Genomic DNA, 22,792 nt, shown 5'->3' with positions numbered 1-22,792 from the left:
AAACCCACTGGCCACCACCGACCTGTTCACGTTTCTAACAGATTTTCCCTGCTCGGTAACACACCCGCTGAGGCAGAAACCCTGATTATAGGTAGTTCCATAGTCAGAAACGTGGCTCTAGAGCAGAGGTGTCCAGCTCCAGTCCTCGAGGGCCAGAATCCTGCAGGTTTTCTATGTATCCCTGCTCAGACACACCTGATTCAAATTAATTAGTAGTAGAGCTTAATCAGTTGTGCACGTCATTGGCTGTTTGATCCATTTAGTGGAAGCTAGATGTGTTGGAACAGGAATACATGGGAAACCTGCAGGACAGCGGCCCTTGAGGACCGACTTTGGACACCCCTGCTCTAGAGACACCGGGGACCATAGTCAAATGCATTCCTGGGGCCAGAGCGGGCGACGTATTTGAAACTGCTGGCTAAAGCTAAACGTAAATACCGTAAGATTGTAATTCACGTCGGCGGTAACGACACCCGGTTACGCCAATCGGAGGTCACTAAAATTAATGTTGCTTCGGTGTGTAACTTTGCCAAGAGCATGTCGGACTCCGTAGTTTTCTCTGGTCCCTTGCCAAATTTAATCAGCGATGACATGTTTAGCCGCATGTCATCCTTCAACCGCTGGTTGTCTAGGTGGTGTCCCGATAACAACGTGGGTTTTATAGATAATTGGAGCGCTTTTTGGGGAAAGCCTGGTCTTATTAGGAGAGATGGCATCCATCCCACGTTGGATGGAGCCGCTCTCTTATCTAGCAATATGGACTCTTTTATTAGTCAGCTAAATTGACAACTCAGGGTTGGGACCAGGAGGCAGAATTGTAGTCCTACACACTTTTCTGCAGCTTCCCACCTGCCGCCGCCCACCCAAAACCCCATTCCGACCTTATACAACTTCCCAGCAGTAAGAATTAAACAACACAAAAACACTTATGGGGTTAATCGTGAAAACCTCATAAAAATAAAAACAATGGATCTAATAAAATCTGAAAATAAGACAATAAAGTGTGGCCTACTGAATATTAGATCCCTCCCAAATAAGTCTTTATTAGTCAATGACTTGATTGGTGATCACCACATTGATTTATTCTGTCTTACGGAAACCTGGTTACAGCAAGAGGATTATGTTAGTATTAATGAAGCTACGCCAGCTAACTATTTAAACTTTCACATTCCTAGAACTACAGGCAGAGGAGGAGGGGTTGCAGCTATCTTTAAGTCAGAATTTTTAATTAATCCTAAGCACAAAACTAACTATAAATCCTTTGAATTCCTGACATTAAATTTATCTCATCCAAAATGGAATTCAGAGAAACCACTCCTTTTAGCATTAGTGTATCGCCCACCTGGACCTTACTCCGAGTTTCTGACCGAATTCTCTGATCTCTTGTCTGAGTTAGTGCTGACTACTGATAAGGTCATTGTACTAGGCGATTTTAATATTCATGCTGACGATGAAAATGATAGTTTAAACATTTCCTTTAGCTCTATTCTAAACTCAATTGGGTTTTCACAAAATGTCAATGGAGCCACTCACTCTCATGGCCATACTCTTGATCTTGTTCTAACATATGGTATTGAGACTGATAAGCTCAAAGTATTTCCTAAAAACCCTGTCTTGTCCGATCACTTCTTATTAACCTTTGAATTCACTTTATTTGATTACTCACTGACCAAAAATAAATTCTACTATAGTAGATGTTTATCAGACAATAATATTACAAAATGTAAACAATCAATTGAATCAATTTTTTCACATCTACCATGTGTTAGCATGACTGAGAGTCCCCCTTTAAGCCTTACTCCTGCTCAGATTGATCAACATGCTGATACTATAACAGCTTCAATGCGTACAACCTTGGATAATGTTGCTCCCCTAAAGAAGACGAAATTAGGTAAGATTATGAAGGCTCCCTGGTTTAATTCCCAGCTTCGAGCTCTAAAACAGGCATCAAGGCGTTTGGAAAACAGATGGCGTTCATCAGGACTAGAGGAGTCTCACTTAACCTGGAAAGAAAGTTTAATCGTATACAAAAAAGCCTTACGTACGGCAAGAACAGCTTATTATTCATCATTGATAGAGGAAAACAAAAACAACCCTCGGTTTCTTTTCAGCACTGTAGCCAGGCTTACTAGGAGCCGGAGCGCTGTGGAGCCATGTATTCCTTTCTCACTTAGCTGTGATGATTTCATGTATTTTTTCAGGAATAAAATTGACACTATTAGAGATCAAATTCACAATACTCTTCCTTCTACCTATAATGTTGAGCCTGTTGTGGTCTCCGAAGCATCCTTAGAACCAGGATCTGACTTGTGTCTAAATAGTTTCTGTCCTGTCCAACCCTCTGAATTAACTAAAATAATAGCTTCATCTAAACCATCCACCTGTATCTTAGACCCTCTCCCAACGAGCCTCTTTAAGGACATTTTCCCTTTAATTAATACATCACTACTAAATCTTATCAATATGTATTTAGTGACAGGATATGTACCACAACCATTTAAAACTGCTGTAATCAAGCCTTTACTTATAAAGGAATCTCTGGATCCAGAGGTGATAGCAAATTATAGACCTATATCTAACCTCCCGTTTATGTCCAAAATTCTGGAGAAAATAGTTTCCGCTCAGCTACATGCCCACCTGAGCAGAAATAATTTATGCGAGGAGTTTCAGTCAGGATTTAGAGCTCATCATAGCACTGAGACAGCATTGGTGAAAGTTACTAATGACCTTCTTATGGCCTCAGACAAAGGACTTGTGTCCGTACTTATCTTGCTTGATCTTAGTGCTGCATTTGATAGTCGATCATAACATTCTGTTACAAAGACTAGAACAGGTGATTGGAATTACAGGTACAGCGTTAAGCTGGTTTAAATCATATTTATCTGATAGACTTCAGTTCGTTCATGTAAATGACAAGTCCTCCTCCCAAACTACAGTAAGTCATGGAGTTCCTCAAGGTTCTGTACTTGGACCAATACTCTTCACGCTATATATGCTCCCTTTAGGCAAAATTATTAGACAGCATGGAATAAACTTTCATTGTTATGCAGATGATACTCAACTATACTTATCCTTTAAACCAGATGAAACAAATCAGCCCAATAGGCTACAAAATTGTCTCATAGACATACAGACTTGGATGTCAAGAAATTTTCTCCTCTTAAACTCAGATAAGACTGAAGTAATTCTCGTTGGATCTGAAAAACTCAGAGCTAAATTTTCCAGTTTTGTAATGAACCTGGATGGCATTACTTTAGCTTCCAGTGCTACAGTGAGAAACCTTGGAGTAATATTTGACCCTGACCTGTCCTTTGGTCCACATATTAAGCAGGTTACTAAAACAGCCTTCTTTCATTTACGTAATATAGCTAAAATTAGGGACATTCTGTCTCAGAGTGATGCAGAAAAACTGGTTCACGCTTTTGTTACTTCGAGACTAGATTACTGTAACTCTCTATTACTGGGCTGTCCTAAATATGCCCTGAAAACCCTTCAGCTGATCCAGAATTCTGCAGCCAGAGTCCTGACCAGAACCAGCAGGAGAGATCATATTTCTCCCGTTTTAGCCTCTCTTCATTGGCTGCCTGTTGAATCTAGAATAGAATTTAAAATCCTTCTCCTTACATATAAAGCCCTCCACAACCAGGCACCACTATATATCAAAGACCTCATTGTTCCTTATATACCAAGCAGAGTACTTCGTTCCCAGACTGCAGGCTTACTTGTGGTTCCTAGAGTCTCAAAGAGCCGAGCAGGAGGCAGAGCCTTTGGTTATCAGGCCCCTCTCTTATGGAATAAGCTCCCAGTTAGTGTTAGGGAAGCAGACACCCTCCCCACCTTTAAGACTAGGCTGAAGACTTATCTTTTTGATAAGTCCTATAGCTAGGGATGGTTAGCATCCCTTAGTTATGCTGCTATAGGTTTAGACTGCTGGGGGACATTTCCTGATACACTGAGCTTCTTTCTTTTTCTCTTTATCTCTTTCTTTTACCCCCACCCCATAACAGTGTTGCATCATTAACATGTATGTCTCCTGTCTCAGCAGGTCTCCCTGGCCGGGAGTAGCAGTTCCTGTTGTCTGTTGTCTTTCTGTCCTCTTCCCCCCACACAGCAGAGGCAGATGGCTGCCTGTCCTGAGCCGGGTTCTGCCGGAGGTTTCCTTCCTGTTAAAAGGGAGTTTTTTCCTTCCCACTGTTGCCAGTGTGCTTGCTCAGGATGGGAGATTGAGTTGGACTCAACTCAATCTGTTGGTTTCCTTATATAGGCTATTATGAATTGGCCTTCATTATGTTTTCTTCTCTGTCTGTAAAGCGTCTTGAGATGGCATTGCCGTGATTTGACTCTATATAAATAAAGTTGAATTGAATTGAATTGAATATAGAATGAAGCTGATGATCGGCTTGAATTAAAAGGTTACATTTCAAAACTCTTCTAAAAAGAGTTTGGATCTAAAAGCAACCTGGTGCAGTAAGGTTTATTTATTTATTTCCTCATAGCTGGCAGACTTAACAGAGTGAAAATCTGCCAAGCATCGTCTCTAAATGTCATTAATTAATATGTTGTTAAAACAAGACCCAAGTGTAAAGCTCTGAGCTTGGACTGGTGACTTCTTGGACTCCTGTCAAATTACTTTGGACTTGTTTCTCTACAAAGTTGCCTACAAATATTGATATTAGTAGGGTGCATATTTTAGTGTTGTTTTGGAAAGTGCATCTGCTTATCTGGGCTTGCTAACCCACTAAAGTCTGGTGGGAGGACACTGGGTTAAACACTGGATTTGACTTTAAGCAGAGGTTGTTTTGAAGGCAATTTGCAGATCCTGTAAGTGTGGAATATTTCCACAGCGTGCAGTTCTTGTGCAGTATGCCAGCACCAATACAGAGTAGCTTCACTCAGCAAAGTGAGACAAAAGAAGTGTTTCCTTGCAGTGATGGAAGGTTTGGCTCTTTTGACTCGACTCCCTCAAAGGATCTGACTCTTTTGGTTCTTCATGTAGTATTATTTAGAGTTTCTATTTTAGTTCAATTTTACAATTATGAGTGGTTTGTTTGTTGGTTGTTAAGCTTAATTTTGGTGTTTTTTTTAAATGAGAAAATAAAATTATGTTTAATATTTGAATCAAACCTTAACAAGAACAAACACTCACAGAACCACACAAACTAAATCAAGTAAATAAAAGCCAAAGTCAAAACATTATGACCATTCAAACTGGCTAATTTAGCCATTTTCTTCCTGATTGTAACTTAAACCTTTCCATCTGTACATAGTGGTATGATCCTGGTCTTTCCCTCAATGGAACTGACCACATGATGCACCCATCAAAAAAAGTTCCAGCCTTTCTAAAGACTATGTTTTCTTATGCTGGGCGGACACTGTGCGATTTCGAGGCGATTTCGCCACGATTTTGCTGTCGCAGACCACGCTGCGTCATCGTGGAAACATCGTAGCGTCGGGATGTCCGGTCGGGAGGTCGTGAGCCGTACAGTGTGAGAACACTCACGAGGAAGGATTAATTGCTGCTACGTTCTAACGATGATGCTGCGACCTCCCGATCAAACTTCTGGCATGTCAGAAATTTTCGCCGTCGCTCGTACAGTGTGAGTGGTGTTACGTCACGATTCTACGTTCGCACCTGCGCAGAAGACACTAGTGGAGCTTTAAACAATGGCGGGCAACCTCAACTTCCGACGTGTGCGGTGGACACAGCTGCTAGAGGAGAGATTCGTAGAGCTATGGAGAGAACATGAAAATCTTTTTGATGTGACTTCTGCAGCATACCATGACAGAGGGATGAAGGACAATTCCTGGAATCAAATAGCATCTGCCCTGGAGTTACCTGGTACGTATAGTTTTGATTGCAACCGAGGAAGCTAACTATCGTCACATCTGTCATGTTTTATGAAAACGTTTGCACAGAACTCAACTTATAATTACTTGCATTACTTATGTAATGTTCTAACCTATCTACCAATAAATTTAATATAGGCTACATGGAATATTTCTTGTTATACAGATAGGCCTATAACGTTACATTAATTATGAGTTGAGTTCATCAATCTTTCCTAGAAACATAATACTATGCTCTTGTGTAGCTACCTCGATTGCAAGATAGGCCATTTCAACAGAAGATCAACCAGAAACATCACAGACAGACACAGAAACAGAGCTTGACAGGGAGGTTGAAGAGTGTACAAATATTACTTCACCTGATCCTGGCACTAGTAGGGGTGAGACAAGAATATTTTACAGAGTAGTGTATATTTCTTTTTCTGCTTTGGTATGATGAAAGTGTAGTAACATGGCAAGTTTAAGAGGGCAGGATACATTGAGAATGCGCCACCTCACTGATGTGTTGATTGTTGTGTTGTATTAAATGAGTATTGTATTGTGACATGTGACATGTGACATCTCACCCCCAGACACAAGTGATCTGCAGTCTCAAGAGGAAACTTCCTCTAATGTCTCCAGAGTAGGCACACCCCGTCCCTCAAGCTCTGCAGACGTGACTTCAGTCAACCTGGATGCCTCACGGGAGAAGGAGAGTGAGCAGAGAAGGAGCCAGGGACCCCAGTGTCAAGGAAAGAGGAAGGGGCCTGAGTGTAATGCAGAGTTACAAAAACTAGCTATATTAAAAGAAATGTCTTCTACTTTAAAATCAGTAGATGATGAAAAAGCTTTTGGTGAGCAGGTTGCTGTAGAATTGCAACCAATTCAAGAGCCGGTGTTGAAAATAAGGGTTAAAAGACAAATAATGGGCATATTGTATGATGCCCAGGAGTCACAACACACCAGAGATTTTACACTCTATGCATACACCAACACCTCACACATCCCACATGCCCCCTCAGAGTTATAACTCCCAAAGCTTCATGGGGATGCTCAATGACGACATCAGCAACACAAGTCTTTAAAAACCTGGGTCTGTAGTCCACTAAAGTTTACATTGTGTAATGTTTACAAGTTTGTAATGTTAATGCAGTTCTTTGTATTGTGTATTATACTGTTTGTGTTCAGCATTTCACTGATGTGTGTTAAAGCTTTTCTTATCAGAATGCAATAGAGGACACACAATTTGATGTTTTAGTTATTACATTTATATTTCTCTGAATATGTTTAAGTTTTTAACACAGATGGAACCACACTGATGTAGGCTAGTTTAATAAAAACAACAGAATTTCAATAAAATAACACTGGATGCCTTTTTCCTCACCTTTGTCAATGTTACACAACTCAAAACATATTTACATATGACTCAAGGTAGATACAGACTGCGCTCATCTAGATGTGATCTTCCTGCCAAGACACACTTCCAGCAGGAGAGATGAAGTAGTCCCTCAGCTGCTCCCGTTGCTGTTTGGCTGCAACGGGGAGATTCCTGGTCCGTCCCATCTCTGCAGACTGTAGCATTCCCTCCTGCCTCCATGTCCCGTTGACCAGTCGGTGGTCCTCATCCTCCCAGTCCACATATGCAGGAGGCAGGTATGCATCAGATCTCCTTTCCCGCAGAAAGTTGTGGAGGCATAAGGATGCCATTGTGATCTTCACAACTTTCTCTGGTTCCAGGCAGATGGTTGAGTGGAAGACTCTCCAGCGGTTTGCCAGGATCCCAAAAGCATTCTTTACAGTGTGGCGTGCTCTTGACAGGCAGTAGTTAAACAGCCTCTGCTCCCTGTTGAGTTAACGGTGAGGGTAGGGCTTCATCAGGTCCACTCTCAGGGGGTAGGCTTCATCGGCAATGAACATGTAGGGCATCTGCACATTAGTGTTCGGTAGCGGCTCAACAGAGGGGATATTGAGAAGGTTGCTGTCCATGGAGCTTCTGAGGTCAGACTCAGTGAACACACCGGCATCTGACACCCTGCCCTGCACACCTACATTCACATAAGTGAATTTGTAATGGGCGTCCACCACTGCCATGAGCAGGATGGAGAACCTGCTCTTATAGTTGTGGAACAGGCTTCCCAACTTCTTTGGTGGCTGGATGTATATGTGTTTTCCATCAAGTGCTCCAAGGCAGTTTGGGAACTGCCACTTCTCCCAGTATTCGTGGGCTATCGCATGCCACTTTGCCTCTGATGTTGGTGTCTGAAAGACAGGATTATCACACTTTGAATATATTGAAATTGTATGTTTTCTTGTGATTGTTTAGTGGGGAGATGTAAGGATTTGTGTTGATCACCAATTCTCTTGAATGCCTATAAGTCTCTTTTGATAAAACGTCTATTGAAATGACTAATAATTGATGGAATTGTACATACCTCCAGAAAGTTGTTTTTTAGGACCGAATGCAGGGCTTCACACGTCTCCACAACAATCCGGCTCAGTGTTGTGCTACCGATCCGGTACTGGAGGGAGACGGAGGAGGGAGGAGAGTTGGGTACCCGGGCGGTGCGCGGAGCCGGCGGCCAGGGCGAGACCGCCGGGCACCGCACTGAGGCTGAGGTTCCGAGGGCAGGGCTGCAGACCGTATTTTCCGCCGGACGCTGGCCGGCCCTCTCCCCCCACGCGGAGTCTGTCCCCCTTACCCCCACACATGCGCCCCGACGGCAGATCAGTCGTGGCCCTCGGAACGGGCCGGCGGGTGCACACGCTGTGGCGTGGGTGCAGAGAGGCAGAGCTGGAGGGAGGAGGTCGCGGCCGGAGAGGGTCTGTCCAGCGGGTAATCGGCGGGCCCTTACGAAGGATTGGCGGCAGGGAAGTCAGAAGAAGGTGGAGGAGGTAGGGGAGACGTGACGGGTGCGGGGCGGGTGGGGCGGAGCAGACCAGGGCCCTCGTCGGGTCCCGGCCATCCGTCCGTCAGCGCTCGCAAACCGCACGCCTCCATCCTGTCACCCCAGCCAGCTTCCGTTCCTTGGGGGAGGGGAGCCTTCGCGGAGAGAGGGCGGGTCCCGTCCATTGTCCCCGCGGCGGCGTCGGGTCTGGTTTTCCGTTACCGTTAATGATCCTTCTGCAGGTTCACCTACGAAAACCTTGTTACGACTTTTACTTCCTCCAGATAGTCAAGTTTGATCGTCTTCTCGGCGCTCCGCCAGGGCCGTGACCGACCCCAACGGGGCCGATCCGAAGACCTCACTAAACCATCCAATCGGTAGTAGCGACAGGCGGTGTGTACAAAGGGCAGGGACTTAATCAACGCGAGCTTATGACCCGCGCTCACTGGGAATTCCTCGTTCATGGGAAATAATTGCAATCCCCAATCCCTATCACGAGTGGGGTTCAACGGGTTACCCACGCCTCTCGGCGAAGGGTAGACACACGCTGATCCACTCAGTGTGGCACGCGTGCAGCCCCGGACATCTAAGGGCATCACAGACCTGTTATTGCTCAATCTTGTGTGGCTGTACGCCACTTGTCCCTCTAAGAAGTTAGACGCCGACCGCCGACTCCCACTTACTCTACACCTCTCATGTCTCTTCACAGTGCCAGACTAGAGTCAAGCTCAAGTCTTCTTTCCCCGCTGATTCTGCCAAGCCCGTTCCCTTGGCTGTGGTTTCGCTGGATAGGAGGTAGGGACAGTGGGAATCTCGTTCATCCAATCATGCGCATCACTAATTAGATGACAAGGCATTTGGCTATTGGCGGGCCTGAGCCTTTCCGGGTTTACGTGGCCGTCACGGTCATCATGGTGCTACGCAGTGAATAATTTCCCCGAGACACGTCCGAAGACAATCCACAGGTACTTGTAATCATTACGAGCCCCACTGCCCCCCTGTTTACCAGCATCCCGCCAGTGGGTCGGAAGTACCCTACCAGACCGGTTCACGCAGAAAGTCCCTCAGCACATCCAGAGAGTAGAGAAGGGCCCTCCGGCTCACCAGCCTGGCAAAAGACGCCCTTCGGCCTGCTGTCAATCCGAGTTCGGAGAGGACTTTGTCGTTGCAAGCAGGCCACTTTCCCCGTGCACCGACGGGGAAACCCCTCACACGAACGTCGCTTGCCCCGACCATCTCCCCAACCTAACCAGCCAACGGACCATAGTAGTCGACTTTCTCCGTTGCTGCCCGAGTCAACGTTTCTCTGTTGATCTCATATTGGATAGTAACATCAAGAACCAGGGCGGTACTGTCCTTTGTGCACACCAGATCAGGGATCCTGAGCTCCCCCGTAGGGGTAGTCAGTTGGAACTCCCTGGTGACACTCCAGCCAGTCCGCTCGGCCTCGATGGCCAGAAGGTCACAAACCTTGTGGTGATGGCGTTCACAAAGGGACACTGCCCGTGCCGCAGGGATGCGAGAGAATGCCCCGATGGGCGGCGCAGCTGGGGAGATCCACGAGAAAGGCCCGGCGCACGTCCAGAGTCGCCGCCGCCGACCGCCGTAACCGACCCCCTCCCGCCGGCCCGTCTTCCACGCAGCGTCGGGCACCACCCCGCGCAAACCCCCGCCCGGCTGACGTGAACGCCAGCAGACGAGGGCCCGGTGCGACTGCTCCCCCAGCCGTGGCGCGAGTCCAGCCACGCTTCGCGCCCCAGCCCGACCGACCCAGCCCTCAGAGCCAATCCTTGTCCCGAAGTTACGGATCTGATTTGCCGACTTCCCTTACCCCCCTTGATCCAACATGCCAGAGGCTGTTCACCTTGGAGACCTGCTGCGGATATGGGTACGGGCCTGGCGTGAGATTTACACCTTCTCCCACAGATTTTCAAGGGCCAGCGAGAGCTCACCGCACGCCGCCGGAACCGCGACGCTTTCCAGGGCCTGGGCCCCTATCTCGGGGTGAACCCATTCCAGGGTGCCCCACCCACCTTCCCTCCTTCCCCAACGCTCCAGGGCGCCGGGGAGGGGCGCCTCTCCCCTCGACCCGCCAACCCTCCCACACGGGCATGAGTCAGGCGCGGCTGCCGGTGGACTTGACCGTCTCCGAGCTGTCCGCGTTACACATGCTCACCGCGGGGCGGTGCTGGCGGTGCCTCGGTTGCACTTATGTTTTACATAAAACTTTAAAACTTATGTTTTACATAAGTGCACAACATTTTATAACATCACAAGATTGTTCAATTTTTTTTTAGAGCAATTAACTATTTAAAATAACTTCAGTATAGTTTCTTTTTATGATATTCAGCCATTACATGGGGCTGCACCCATGTAAAACGATAACCAAAAAACTGATTTGAAAATACATGATTAAGTTAATTTGCTGCTCAGACCTCTCCCTGAGCCGTCACCTTATCATGGTGGAGGGGTTTGTGCGTCCCGAAGATCCTAGCAGCTATGTTGTCGGGGGCTTTATGCCCCTGGTAGGGTCACCCATGGCAAACAGGTGTCTAGGGGAGGGACCAGACCAAGCACGGCTCATAGACCCCTATGATGACAACTAACCTGGGCATGAATGTTCCCTTGCCCGGACGCGGGTTACCGGGACCCCCCTCTGGAGCCAGGCCTGGAGGCGGGGTACGAGAGCGAGCGTCTGTTGGCCGGGCCTTCGCCCATGGGGCCCGGTCGGGCTCAGCCCGAAAGGGTTACATGGGCCCCACCTCCCGTGGGCTCACCATCTGCGGGAGGAGCCGTAGGGGTCGGGTGCAATGTGAGCTGGGCGGCAGCAAGGGGCAGGGACCCTGGCGGTCCGATCCCCGGCTGCAGAAGCTGGCTCTAGGGACGTGGAACGTCACCTCTCTGGTGGGGAAGGAGCCTGAGCTTGTGCGCGAGGTTGAGCGGTTCCGACTAGATATAGTTGGACTCACCTCGACGCATGGCTTGGGCTCTAGAACCAGTACCCTCGAGAGGGGCTGGACCTTCTTCCACTCTGGAGTTGCTCATGGTGGGAGGCGCCGAGCAGGTGTGGGCATTCTCATCAGCCCCCAGCTTGGTGCCTGCACGTTGGGGTTTACCCCGGTGGATGAAAGGGTAGTTTCCCTCCGCCTCCGGGTGGGGGGACGGGTCCTGACTGTTGTCTGTGCTTATGCACCGAACAGCAGTTCGGAGTACCCACCCTTTCTGGAGTCCTTGGAGGGAGTGCTGGAGGGTGCTCCTTCTGGGGACTCCATTGTTCTGCTGGGGGACTTCAATGCTCACGTGGGCAATGACAGTGAGACCTGGAGGGGAGTGATTGGGAGGCATGGTCCCCCCCCTCTGAACCCAAATGGTGTTTTGTTATTGGACTTCTGTGCTCGTCATGGATTGTCTATAACGAACACCATGTTCCAGCATAAGAGTGTCCATATGTACACCTGGCATCAGGATTCCCTGGGCCGCAGTTCAATGATCGACTTTGTAGTCGTATCGTCGGACCTGCGGCCACATGCCTTGGACACTCGGGTGAAGAGGGGGGCGGAACAGTGGACCAGCTCTATACCCTCTCTGGGGTCCTGGAGGGGGCATGGGAGTTTGCCCAACCAGTCTACATGTGCTTTGTGGACCTGGAGAAGGCATTCGACCGTGTCCCCCGGGGCTCCTGTGGGGGGTACTCTGGGAGTATGGGGTACCGGACCCCCTTGTACGAGCTGTCCGGTCCCTGTACGACAGGTGTCAGAGCTTGGTCCGCATTGCCGGTAGTAAGTCGGATCCGTTTCCGGTGAGGGTTGGACTCCGCCAAGGCTGCCCTTTATCACCGATTCTGTTCATAACTTATATGGACAGAATTTCTAGGCGCAGCCGAGGTGTTGAGGGGATCCGACTTGGTGGCCTCAGGATTGGGTCCCTGCTTTCTGTGGATGACGTGGTCCTGTTGGCTTCATCTGGTCGTGATCTCCAGCTCTCGCTTGAGCGATTCGCGGCCGAGTGTGAAGCGGCTGGGATGAGAATCAGCACCTCAAAATCTGAGACCATGGTCCTCAGCCGGAATAGGGTGGATTGCCCTCTCTGGGTCGGGGGTCAGGTCCTGCCTCAAGTGGAGGAGTTTAAATATCTCGGGGTCTTGTTCACGAGTGAGGGAAGGATGGAGCGCGAGATCGACAGACGGATCGGTGCGGCGTCTGCAGTAATGCGGACTCTGCGCCGGTCTGTCGTGGTGAAGAAGGAGCTGAGCCAGAAGGTGAAGCTCTCGATTTACCAGTCGATCTACGTTCCTACCCTCACCTATGGTCATGAGCTGTGGGTCGTGACTGAAAGAACGAGATCTCGTATACAGGCGGCTGAAATGAGTTTCCTCCGCAGGGTGGCCGGGCTCTCCCTTAGAGATAGGGTGAGGAGCTCGGTCATCCGGGAGGGGCTCAGAGTAGAGCCGCTGCTCCTTCGCATCGAGAGGAACCAGTTGAGGTTGCTCGGGCATCTGGTCAGGATGCCTCCTGGACGCCTCCCTGGTGAGGTGTTCCAGGCACGTCCCTCTGGGAGGAGACCCCGGGGAAGACCCAGGACACGCTGGAGGGATTACATCTCTCGGCTGGCCTGGGAACGCCTCGGGATCCCCCCCGCAGAGTTGGCAAATGTGGCTGGGGAGAGGGAAGTCTGGGCTTCCCTGCTTAGGCTGCTGCCCCCCGCGACCCGACCCCGGATAAGCGGCAGAAGATGGATGGATGGATGGCTGCTCAGACCTGGATTGATAGAAAGTAAGCAACAGTGCTGGTTGTAGTTTGCCTGCATACTGTATGGCTAATGCATCCTTAAAATGTATTAACTTTGATTACAGAAATACATAATATCACAAAATGTCAAGTGTAGGCTATACTACAGTCAATATATTTAAGACGAGACAAAAACCTTCCTTTTTGTTGCTGCGTTTGGCCAGTGAGCCCAGTGTTTAGTGTTTTTGTACTTTGCTTGTACTTTCGTACTTCTTTGTACCTGTACTTTTTTTCTGTTTTTTTTTTTTTCTCATAAAAAAACCAGAAAAACGTTTGTTGCGATATTGGGCTATACAAAAATAAAGCGATTGATTGATTAATACCTGTTGCCAGAAACCGTAGGGTAACAGATAGTCTCTCCTTTGCAGGAATGGCCCTTCTTAAGTGGGTGTCCTGCTTGGTGATGAGTGGAGCTACTTTACAGACATTCTTGTGAAGTCTCTGAAGTCCTTCGAATCATCATTCTAAAATCAAAAGAGAAACTCACATGACCAAAACATTACATCCTGTAAAACTACAATATTCCAAATTGTTCTGTACAGCACGGCAGGCATAAAAAACTAGTCAACTAAAAAAATATACAAACTATATCCTAAAAAGCCATAGAGATTCAAGATAGTTTAAACTTTTTGTAGTGATAATTAACTTGTTGTAATACCCGGTACAATAACTTAAATAATCAATAATAAACCGTATCATATTGTCTGTTTGCACTGACTGTCGTAAAAGGAGCCGGAATTTTATTCTCCATCTTTAGCTCTATTTACTACTAAATACTAGATGTTACTTTTGGCACCACGGGGAGCTCTATGAAATTCGCTGTGTACCTGCACTGGTATACTGGCAAGATCGATCATTCATTCATTAGTAACTATGTTCATCATAACGTTATCGGCTACAGATGAGGAATTCGCCGGGGCAGTATGGTGTTAAACAGTATGGTGTTTAACGTTACCTCTAGCTCCTGATGAAGGATGGACATCCCATACCGACCACGTCTCCTCAGCCATTCACGTACCCAAATCGTTTCAGCGCAAAAGACAGCGCACACAACTGCAACAACTTCCTGCTTGCTCGCCATCTTGCTGTCAGGCACGCTGTGGTTGTCATAGGAACTAGGAACCTTTGTTTTTTGTTGTTCACACTTGAGCACGTCGTGCCATCACATGCCAACTGATGCCGACAAGTAGTCGTGGTTGTCAATAATCATGGCTGACAGCAGTCATACAGTATGAGTACACATGTCGTAGGGTCAAATAGAATATGAGGGACAAACCCGGTCGTGCAATGGGAGCATTTCCCCGACAGTCAGATTTCTAAAATCACACAGTGTCCGCCCGGCATTAGACAGGAATCGGTTCTTCTCATTCACTACAAAGAATCGGTTCTTAGAGTTGGCTCCTTCATGAACGACACATTACTATTTTGTTGTTATAATGCCATTAACTTTTTTTTTGCAAGTAAAGTACTTCTCCACACCTTGTTATCTTTTTTCTGTTCTGTTGTATTTTGATTGTGTTATGGTCTCATTAAGCAATATGAATCTGTTTCATTTTGTTTAGTTGTACTTTAGAATTCCAAAATGTGTTTATAGACAGCAGAATTATCTTAACTTTAATCTTTCCTCTTAGATTGGTCAATATTAGTTTCTCCATGAGTTGAAAGGATGTGCCAGCTGTCTTTACTTTGCAGGTCAACCCTGAAAATGTCCATAAAAAGTTAAGACTGACAGGCCATGTGCAAACAGACACACAGGTGACAGAGAAATGGAAAAATAACAAAATAATGCTAAAAGAATGACTCCAAACAATTAGTGGACTGAAACCTGTTTGTCCTCATTTTTAAAGTGATTATAAATAATCACAGAGATTTAAATCCTATAAAAGCAGCTTTATGCACAAATGGGAAATTAATTGCTCCTAAACGTGGACAGCAGTTTAGTCCCCTGAGCATGTCAGGACCAAGTGGGAACCTCCAGCGGTTAAAACTGAAACCTGTGTGGAAATGCCAAACATTGTAGGGACTCCAAAACAGAGCAAATAACTAGAGTCTTGTTAAAAAAAGCCAACTTCACGGTAAAAATAAACATGTTTACAGCCTGGTACAAAAATCTATTTAGGTATAATAAGTCAGGCTTACCTTCATGATAACAGTGGGGGGAGTGAACTTTTTTCCATTTAGCGGTAATTTAATCTCGATATTTGGCATAATTAGGGGCGTGTCCTTTTGACTGACACTTACTTGATATCCCGCTGCGAGAAGGCAGAGTAGCACAAATCTGTTTTTTAGCCAGTTAGCAGCATGATTTAGCCTGCCTGCTCACCTTTGTTAGCGGATTAGCTCCTGTTAACTCAGTTAGCTTGGTTAGCTCTTAGCTACAGGCATGTCAGAGTTTGATCGACAAAAATTATTCACCCCCACATTCACAGCCCTTCTTTCAGCTCTACTTCTTTCCGCAGGAGAGACAACATGCATGATGCTGCCAAAATGGTGATGGTCATAACCGCCCAATGAGCTTCACTTCTACTCTTCAGAAACCTACGGGTGACAACACAGAGGTTATGCCCATCTTTTATATACAGTCTATGGTCAGGACAGACATCTTCATACTGTAGTGGCTAAAGGGGGAATTGCTACACTAAAAAATACATTTTAATCTCTCTTTACATGAGTTGAACCTTCTACAGTTTGACAGTTGCCACCTGCTGCATCCAAACACATCCAGGAGATGAAGTGAGTTCATGCATCTGATAGAATATAGCGTCCAGATGAATTTATTAATCAGAGGCTAGGGCATAACTTTAATCTCTAAATAAAATAATCAATTTAAGAATGATGATAACAACGGAAATATTAAATTAAAATTTTATGATTTAATGCCACATTTATCAGGTGGATCCAGGATTTGCAAGACTCCTTGTTTTTCAATGAATGAAAAATAATTCAGGCTTCCTCTCTGGAAAATTATGTTCCCAGGACATAACCTGTAATATTTAGATTAGAAATAATCTAAATATTTTGCTTTGCAAAGTAGCAAAATTTATCTTAAAATTATACTAACAAGTCAATGGGGTTCTTTGACGAACTGGCGACATGTCCAGAGTGTTTTCTGCCTCTCGCTCGATGATCACTGGGATAGGCTCTAGCTTCCCCACAATCCTGAGTTGGACTGAGCCAGTGTTTCTCAGTTCCAGTCCTCAGAACCACCTGCTACACGTTCTTTAGGTAACCTATCCTTAAAACACCTGAATGAAATAAAGGGCTTGTTTACAGACTGCAAAGACCATGATGAAGAAGACGCTTTGCAGGGCAGGGGGTCCTGAAGACCAGAATTAAGAAACATTGGACTAGGTGCTATAGAAAATTAATGAATGAATTAGTTCATGAAATTGATTATTATATTTTAATGAAATGGACAAAAGATGACTTCAAAAAGACTTTCTCTGTGGATTTTAAATGAACAGAAAATAAATTGACTAATTTACTCATTCCGGCTGCACGGTGGCGCAGTGGTTAGCACTGTGGCCTCACAGCAAGAAGGTTGCTGGTTCAATCCTTGGCTGGTTTGGTCAGTGGCCTTTCTGTGTGGAGTTTGCATGTTCTCCCCGTGTATGTGTGGGTTCTCTCTGGGTACTCCGGCTTCCTCCCACCATCCAAAGACATGCATGATAGGTTAATTGGTCACTCTAAATTGCCCCTAGGAGTGAGTGTGAGTGTGGTTGTTCGTCTCTCTGTGTGGCCCTGCAATGGACTGGCAAGCTGTCCAGGGTGTACCCTGCCTGTTGCCCAAAGCCAGCTGGGATAGGCTCCAGCTTCCCTGCGACCCTGAATTGGAATAAGCGGTTTCGGAAAATGAATGAATTTACTCATTCTGTTAATTGTCCTTAATGATGATATTGTTGCCTACCGTTCTTACATTGTGGCGATCAAATATACAATTAGCTTTGGATTTATTTATCATGTAGCTTCTTGAGAAACAAGTTGCAGGAGTTATGTTAGTTTCTTTAGACCTGCTTGCTACTAGTCAGTACTCCACACAGAAAAGCTCCACTTTCAGCACTTCTTTTCATGTCGGGCAGGTTGGTCTCAGAGGATGTGTGAATGGATGTGACCTTTTTTAAAGTGTAATGCAGCTTGAAGGCATGCATCTGTAAAAAGTGACAATTATCTTAGAAACAGGGTGATAGCTCTGCACTTTTGCAATGAAGCCACTAAATATGTGTTTCTTATATAAAAACATTACTGAATGTGCTCAGATACAACTGTAGGTGGAAACACTTCCACGTTATTGTCATGGTTATGCCCTGTGCTAGGTCTCACCCAGTCTTCCCCCCCGTCCTGCTCGTCTGATTGCCTACCCTGGCCTTATGTGTGTAATCTGTGCCTCATCAGCTTCCCCTGTGTGTGTGTGTGTGTGTGTGTATAAGCTCATATCATACTTCTTTTTTCTGCTACATCTATCTGCTAGTTGTTCAGTGTTTATGCCTTACCGCTTTAAGACTTTTCTGCCTTTTAATTTACTCTGTATATCAGCCTCAGATTTTTAATTAAAGAACTTTGTTGCAGCCTCATCAGTCTGTGTTCTGAGTCCAACTCCATACCTACTTGTAATATCTAATCAAGCCTTATTTACACCTACTGTGGTGTGGCATTTTGTCTCAAACCCCAGTGACAGCTAGCTTAATTTGGGATCTTTTGAGTGGGGTGAACTGATTGCATTGTTATCACGAGCTGCAACAAATTCTATCAATATATAAGTTGTCAGCTATATTCGAAACCTACCAGATCCCAGAAATATTACAGGAAATGTTAATGTATGTAATTACTTCTTGCATTTTGAGACACACGGTTTCTTTCCTTTTGGCTTTTCCCTTTAGGGGTCGCCACAGCAAATCGTCTGCTTCCATCTAACTCTATCTTGTGCATCCTCTTCGCTCACTCCAACTACCTTCATGAATCTCTTCAATCTTCCTTTTGCATTTGGAAACACACTGCCTGGACAAAAATAAAGTGGCCATTACAATTTAACAAAGCAAATAGGTACAATCCTCCTGCCGGCTAGGTACTGGATATGTGATTATCTTTCAGTTGGTAAAACGTTATTTAAGATTGACTGTTGCTTTGAGTAGCTTCTCATTTCTTAAACAACCATGTTGGGAAGACACATCCTGTGGTTTTTGGAAGATATGTTAGTCTGTGTAAGAAGGGTCAAGTCATTAAAAAACTTCTTCACACCCTCTCCACAACACAGTGATGACACAACAAAGTGTGTTCAGTGAGAGGCTTCTTCAGGTCCGATGCAAGACTGAAAGATACAGAAGATCATTCCTGCCAGCAGCCATCAGCCTCCGGAACAAGACCTCTTCAAATTAATTATTATTATATACTACAATATTGAATTTCCCTTTGGGGATTTATAAATAATTTTTCATTTCATTTTCTTTTCATTTTCATTTAATTTAATTTCATTAGACTCAAGCAGACAACATGTAAAGAGATTGCACAAGCTACTAAAATTGGGTCAAGAATGCACTATTAAACACTGGAAGAGTAGTGATGAAGCATAAATTTACCATGAAGACTTTTGTTCAGGAGAAAATGTGAATGATGGGAATCAGTGGCCACTCAAACATTTGGTGAAATCAGATGATAAAAACAACAGTAGAATTCAGGAATATGTTTTACAGAGAAAGTAAAAAAATTCCCACATGAACAATGTGAAGAAACTTCAACAGATTGGGACTAAACAGCTGTGTAACCATAAAAAAAAACAAGCTAACTGGAGAAAAATACTAGTGAAACTAGTTTGCTAGTGAACATAAGGATTAGCCTGCTGCTAGATGATCACATAATCTAATGAGTTCAGACTTACTCAGTTCCAGAGTGATGGTAGCATCAGGCTAGGAAGAGAGGAGGATGTACACATCATGCCAAATTCCTACTGTGCAAGCCTGTGGGGGAGGTCTATAGTCTGGAATTGCTGCCATTGGTCAGGTCTAGGTTCAGGGGTATTATGTGTCCAAAGAATGAGGTCAGCTGATACCTGAACATACTGGATGAGCAGGTTTTTCCATCTTTACTGATGACACGGCCATATTCCAAGACAACAAGGCAATAATTCATCAGGTTCATATTGTAAAAGAGTGGTTCCGTGATGAGGAGACACAATTTTTGCACATACATTGGGCTAAACCCCAAGGAAAATCTTTGGGATGTGCTAAAAAGGCTTTGTGCAGTGGTCAGACTTTCCCATCATCAATAAAAGATCTTAGAGAAAAATGAATGCATGGTGCTATAATCAAAGCTATAGGTAGTACCACGAAATATTAGAGAGAGTGACCTTTTATTTATGTGGCAAGTTTTTTGTTTGATCCAGCTGGTTAGACTTAAGTGTGTCAGGATTTGTTGGATCCCAGTCTACAAGACAGCCCACATCTCAGATGCAGATTGGAAAGTTTCCAATTGGAATCAATAAGGTAAACATTGTTATGACAGCACGATCCATTGTAAAAATAATATATTTCAGCCCTTTTCAAACCCCTTACAAAAAAGGTCCACAGTACTAAATCTCTGTGTTGTCAATCTCCCCTGACATATAGGCTTTTGGTTTACAGTGTAACATTTAGCTGTTCTTTACAGAACACAATTATAAGGTGCACTGGGAAGCTGCAAGACTGTCAAGTTCAAAGATCATGCACTTTTCACACATTTTCATGTAAATATGTTACCTAATGCATTGAGATGTACCTCGCTCTATTTCTTTAATGTATTAATATATAAATATATGCCAATATTGCTGTCTCTAACTTATTTATCCTTTTTTCCCGCAGGTCTTCCTGAATAAGTGCAGTTGTACATGTTGTTCTGTCTTTCCTGTCCTCTCCGCCCCAACCAGTCGAGGCAGATGGCTGCCCTCCCTGAGCCGGGTTCTGCCAGAGGTTTTCTTCTTGTTAAAGGGGACTTTTTTTCCTTCCCACTGTCGCCGCGTGCAGCTCAAGATGGGGGATTGGATCCAAGTCATGACTCGATGCAATCAGTTGATTTCTATTACAGGATATGTATGAACTGGCTCAAAATGATGTGTATGTTGATTTGTAAAGTGCCCTGTGACAACATTGTTGTGAAGTGGCGCTATACAAATAAAGTTGAATTGAATTGAAGAGTCGTCATAAGATTGTCTTTTGCTGGCTGGTCAGGTGGGATGCAAGATGGATGCAGAATTTGCCATTGATAGGGGGTGCGTAACGGGGGAAAAAGGCAAAAGTTCTGTAGTGTGTCTTTAAAGCCACACTATTGAACTTTTGCAGATTTCACACTTTGGCACCCCCTAGTGGACTAATTCCACATCATGCCTCTTCTCTGAGCTCTCTCCAGCCAGTTAAAGTCATGCCACCTCTTGTCTTGTGTCTTGCTCTGTCATTTTCCAGCAGCTTCTCAGCCTTAAAGCTGCTGGACAACTATGACTCCAGGAATGTGCATGATAAAAGTCTGTGTGCCATCAAAAGGAGTCAGAAACACAGAGTTTTAAGATTTTAGAAGGTTATTTATGTAAAGTTGCTTAATAGGAAGCATTCATTCATTAATTTTCCGAACCGCTTATTCCAATTCAGGGTCACGGGGAAGCTGGAGCCTATCCCAGCCAGCTTTGGGCGACAGGCAGGGTACACCCTGGACAGCTCGCCAGTCCATCGCAGGGCCACACACAGAGAGACGAACAACCACACTCACACTCACTCCTAGGGGCAATTTAGAGTGACCAATCAACCTATCATGCATGTCTTTGGATGGTGGGAGGAAGCCAGAGTACCTGGAGAGAACCCATGCATACATGGGGAGAACATGCAAACTCCACACAGAAAGGCCACTGACCAAACCAGCCAAGGATTGAACCAGTGACCTACTTGCTGTGAGGCCACAGTGCTAACCACTGCGCCACTGTGCAGCCTAATAGGATGCAATTAATACAAATTCCAGACTATTAAAGAAGCAGAGCTTCTTTAATAGTGAACGTTGGTTGACCTAGTTTCTTTTTTGCCATCCTAACAAGCAAACAGTAATGAGAGCTGTCTCATCTCAATATAAAGTAAAAAGTATTTAACCACATTAAGGGTCTGTTTCACCATCCAACGCTGAGAGAAATCTGTATGTCTTTTCTGATCAAAGTCAAACAGCCTTGCATAAATATTTTCAACATTAGCCTCTTCACATTCATGCTTTCAGCTCGTTACGGTTGTCAGGTTACAAGAAACAAGCAGTGCATGTGTTAGGAAATTACCTGCGCCTGATTATCTTCTGGTGTGCTTGTTTGCAACATCATCCAATTTGCACTGCTGCTGGTAGATCGTGGTGGTCATTATTGAAATGAACCGTCTGCATCTGTGCTCATAAATCAAGCCGATGTCAGCTGATCGCCCACTGAACCAGCAGCTTCACACTCGTCTTTCTGACTTTATGAATCTGTGATCTGACCCTAGAGTTGCACTCACCATCAACAATGTATGCACATTTTTAATTAAAGCACCTTGTTTTTTCCAGATTCATTTCTGTATCTGTGCAGCCGGTACATATTATATTCGTAAGAACAATGTGCATCTTTATGAACATCCTGAAGGGCGCTTTCTCCTACAAAACACTTAGAAACACCACAAACAAGGTGTTGCTGAGATGGATGGCTGCATGGTGCACACGTCTGACTTTGTGTAAATGTGGGTTTCTCTAAAAGCTTGTTATATTACAGTAATGAAGACAAAGCCTAGACCCTGGTTAATGACAACACTTACCAACCCACACGCACACCAGGAGGGATCCTTCAATCAGCTGCTCGTATGGGCTTTCTCTACCATCCAACAAGCCATTGGCAACTTAAAAGGCCGCTAGATGTGTCTGGACACAGCAGGTGGCGAGATGCTTTAATGTGCATGCTGAAGGAGGTATGAAGAGAACTGTGTAGAAATAGACTTTTAATTATCAGAAGAAATCATTTGAAAGCCCACAGATTTACTTAGTTTTTGGCAAATTTCTTTTTCATTTAGAATTCTCTTAGTATCTTTTTTTTTTTTTTTAAACATTTCTAGGCTAGTCGAGGTCGGCTGTATATCGGCCAATTTAGCCAAAAGACACTGTGCTTCACTTCCTCCCTAGCAGAAAGTTTGCAGACTTCTAACAGCAGTCTGCTTATTTTACTGTCTAAGTTAAAAAGAAATGGAGTTCTGCTGAAAATACATAATAATAATAAAGTACTTTGAAATTACTATAGTGCAGCACTTTCAAAGTTTGTGTCCTATTATGTCACAC

The sequence above is a fragment of the Telmatherina bonti genome (genome assembly GCF_933228915.1).
Source record: "Telmatherina bonti genome assembly, chromosome: 16".
Taxonomy (NCBI): domain Eukaryota; kingdom Metazoa; phylum Chordata; class Actinopteri; order Atheriniformes; family Telmatherinidae; genus Telmatherina; species Telmatherina bonti.
This window is presented reverse-complemented; position numbering follows the sequence as displayed.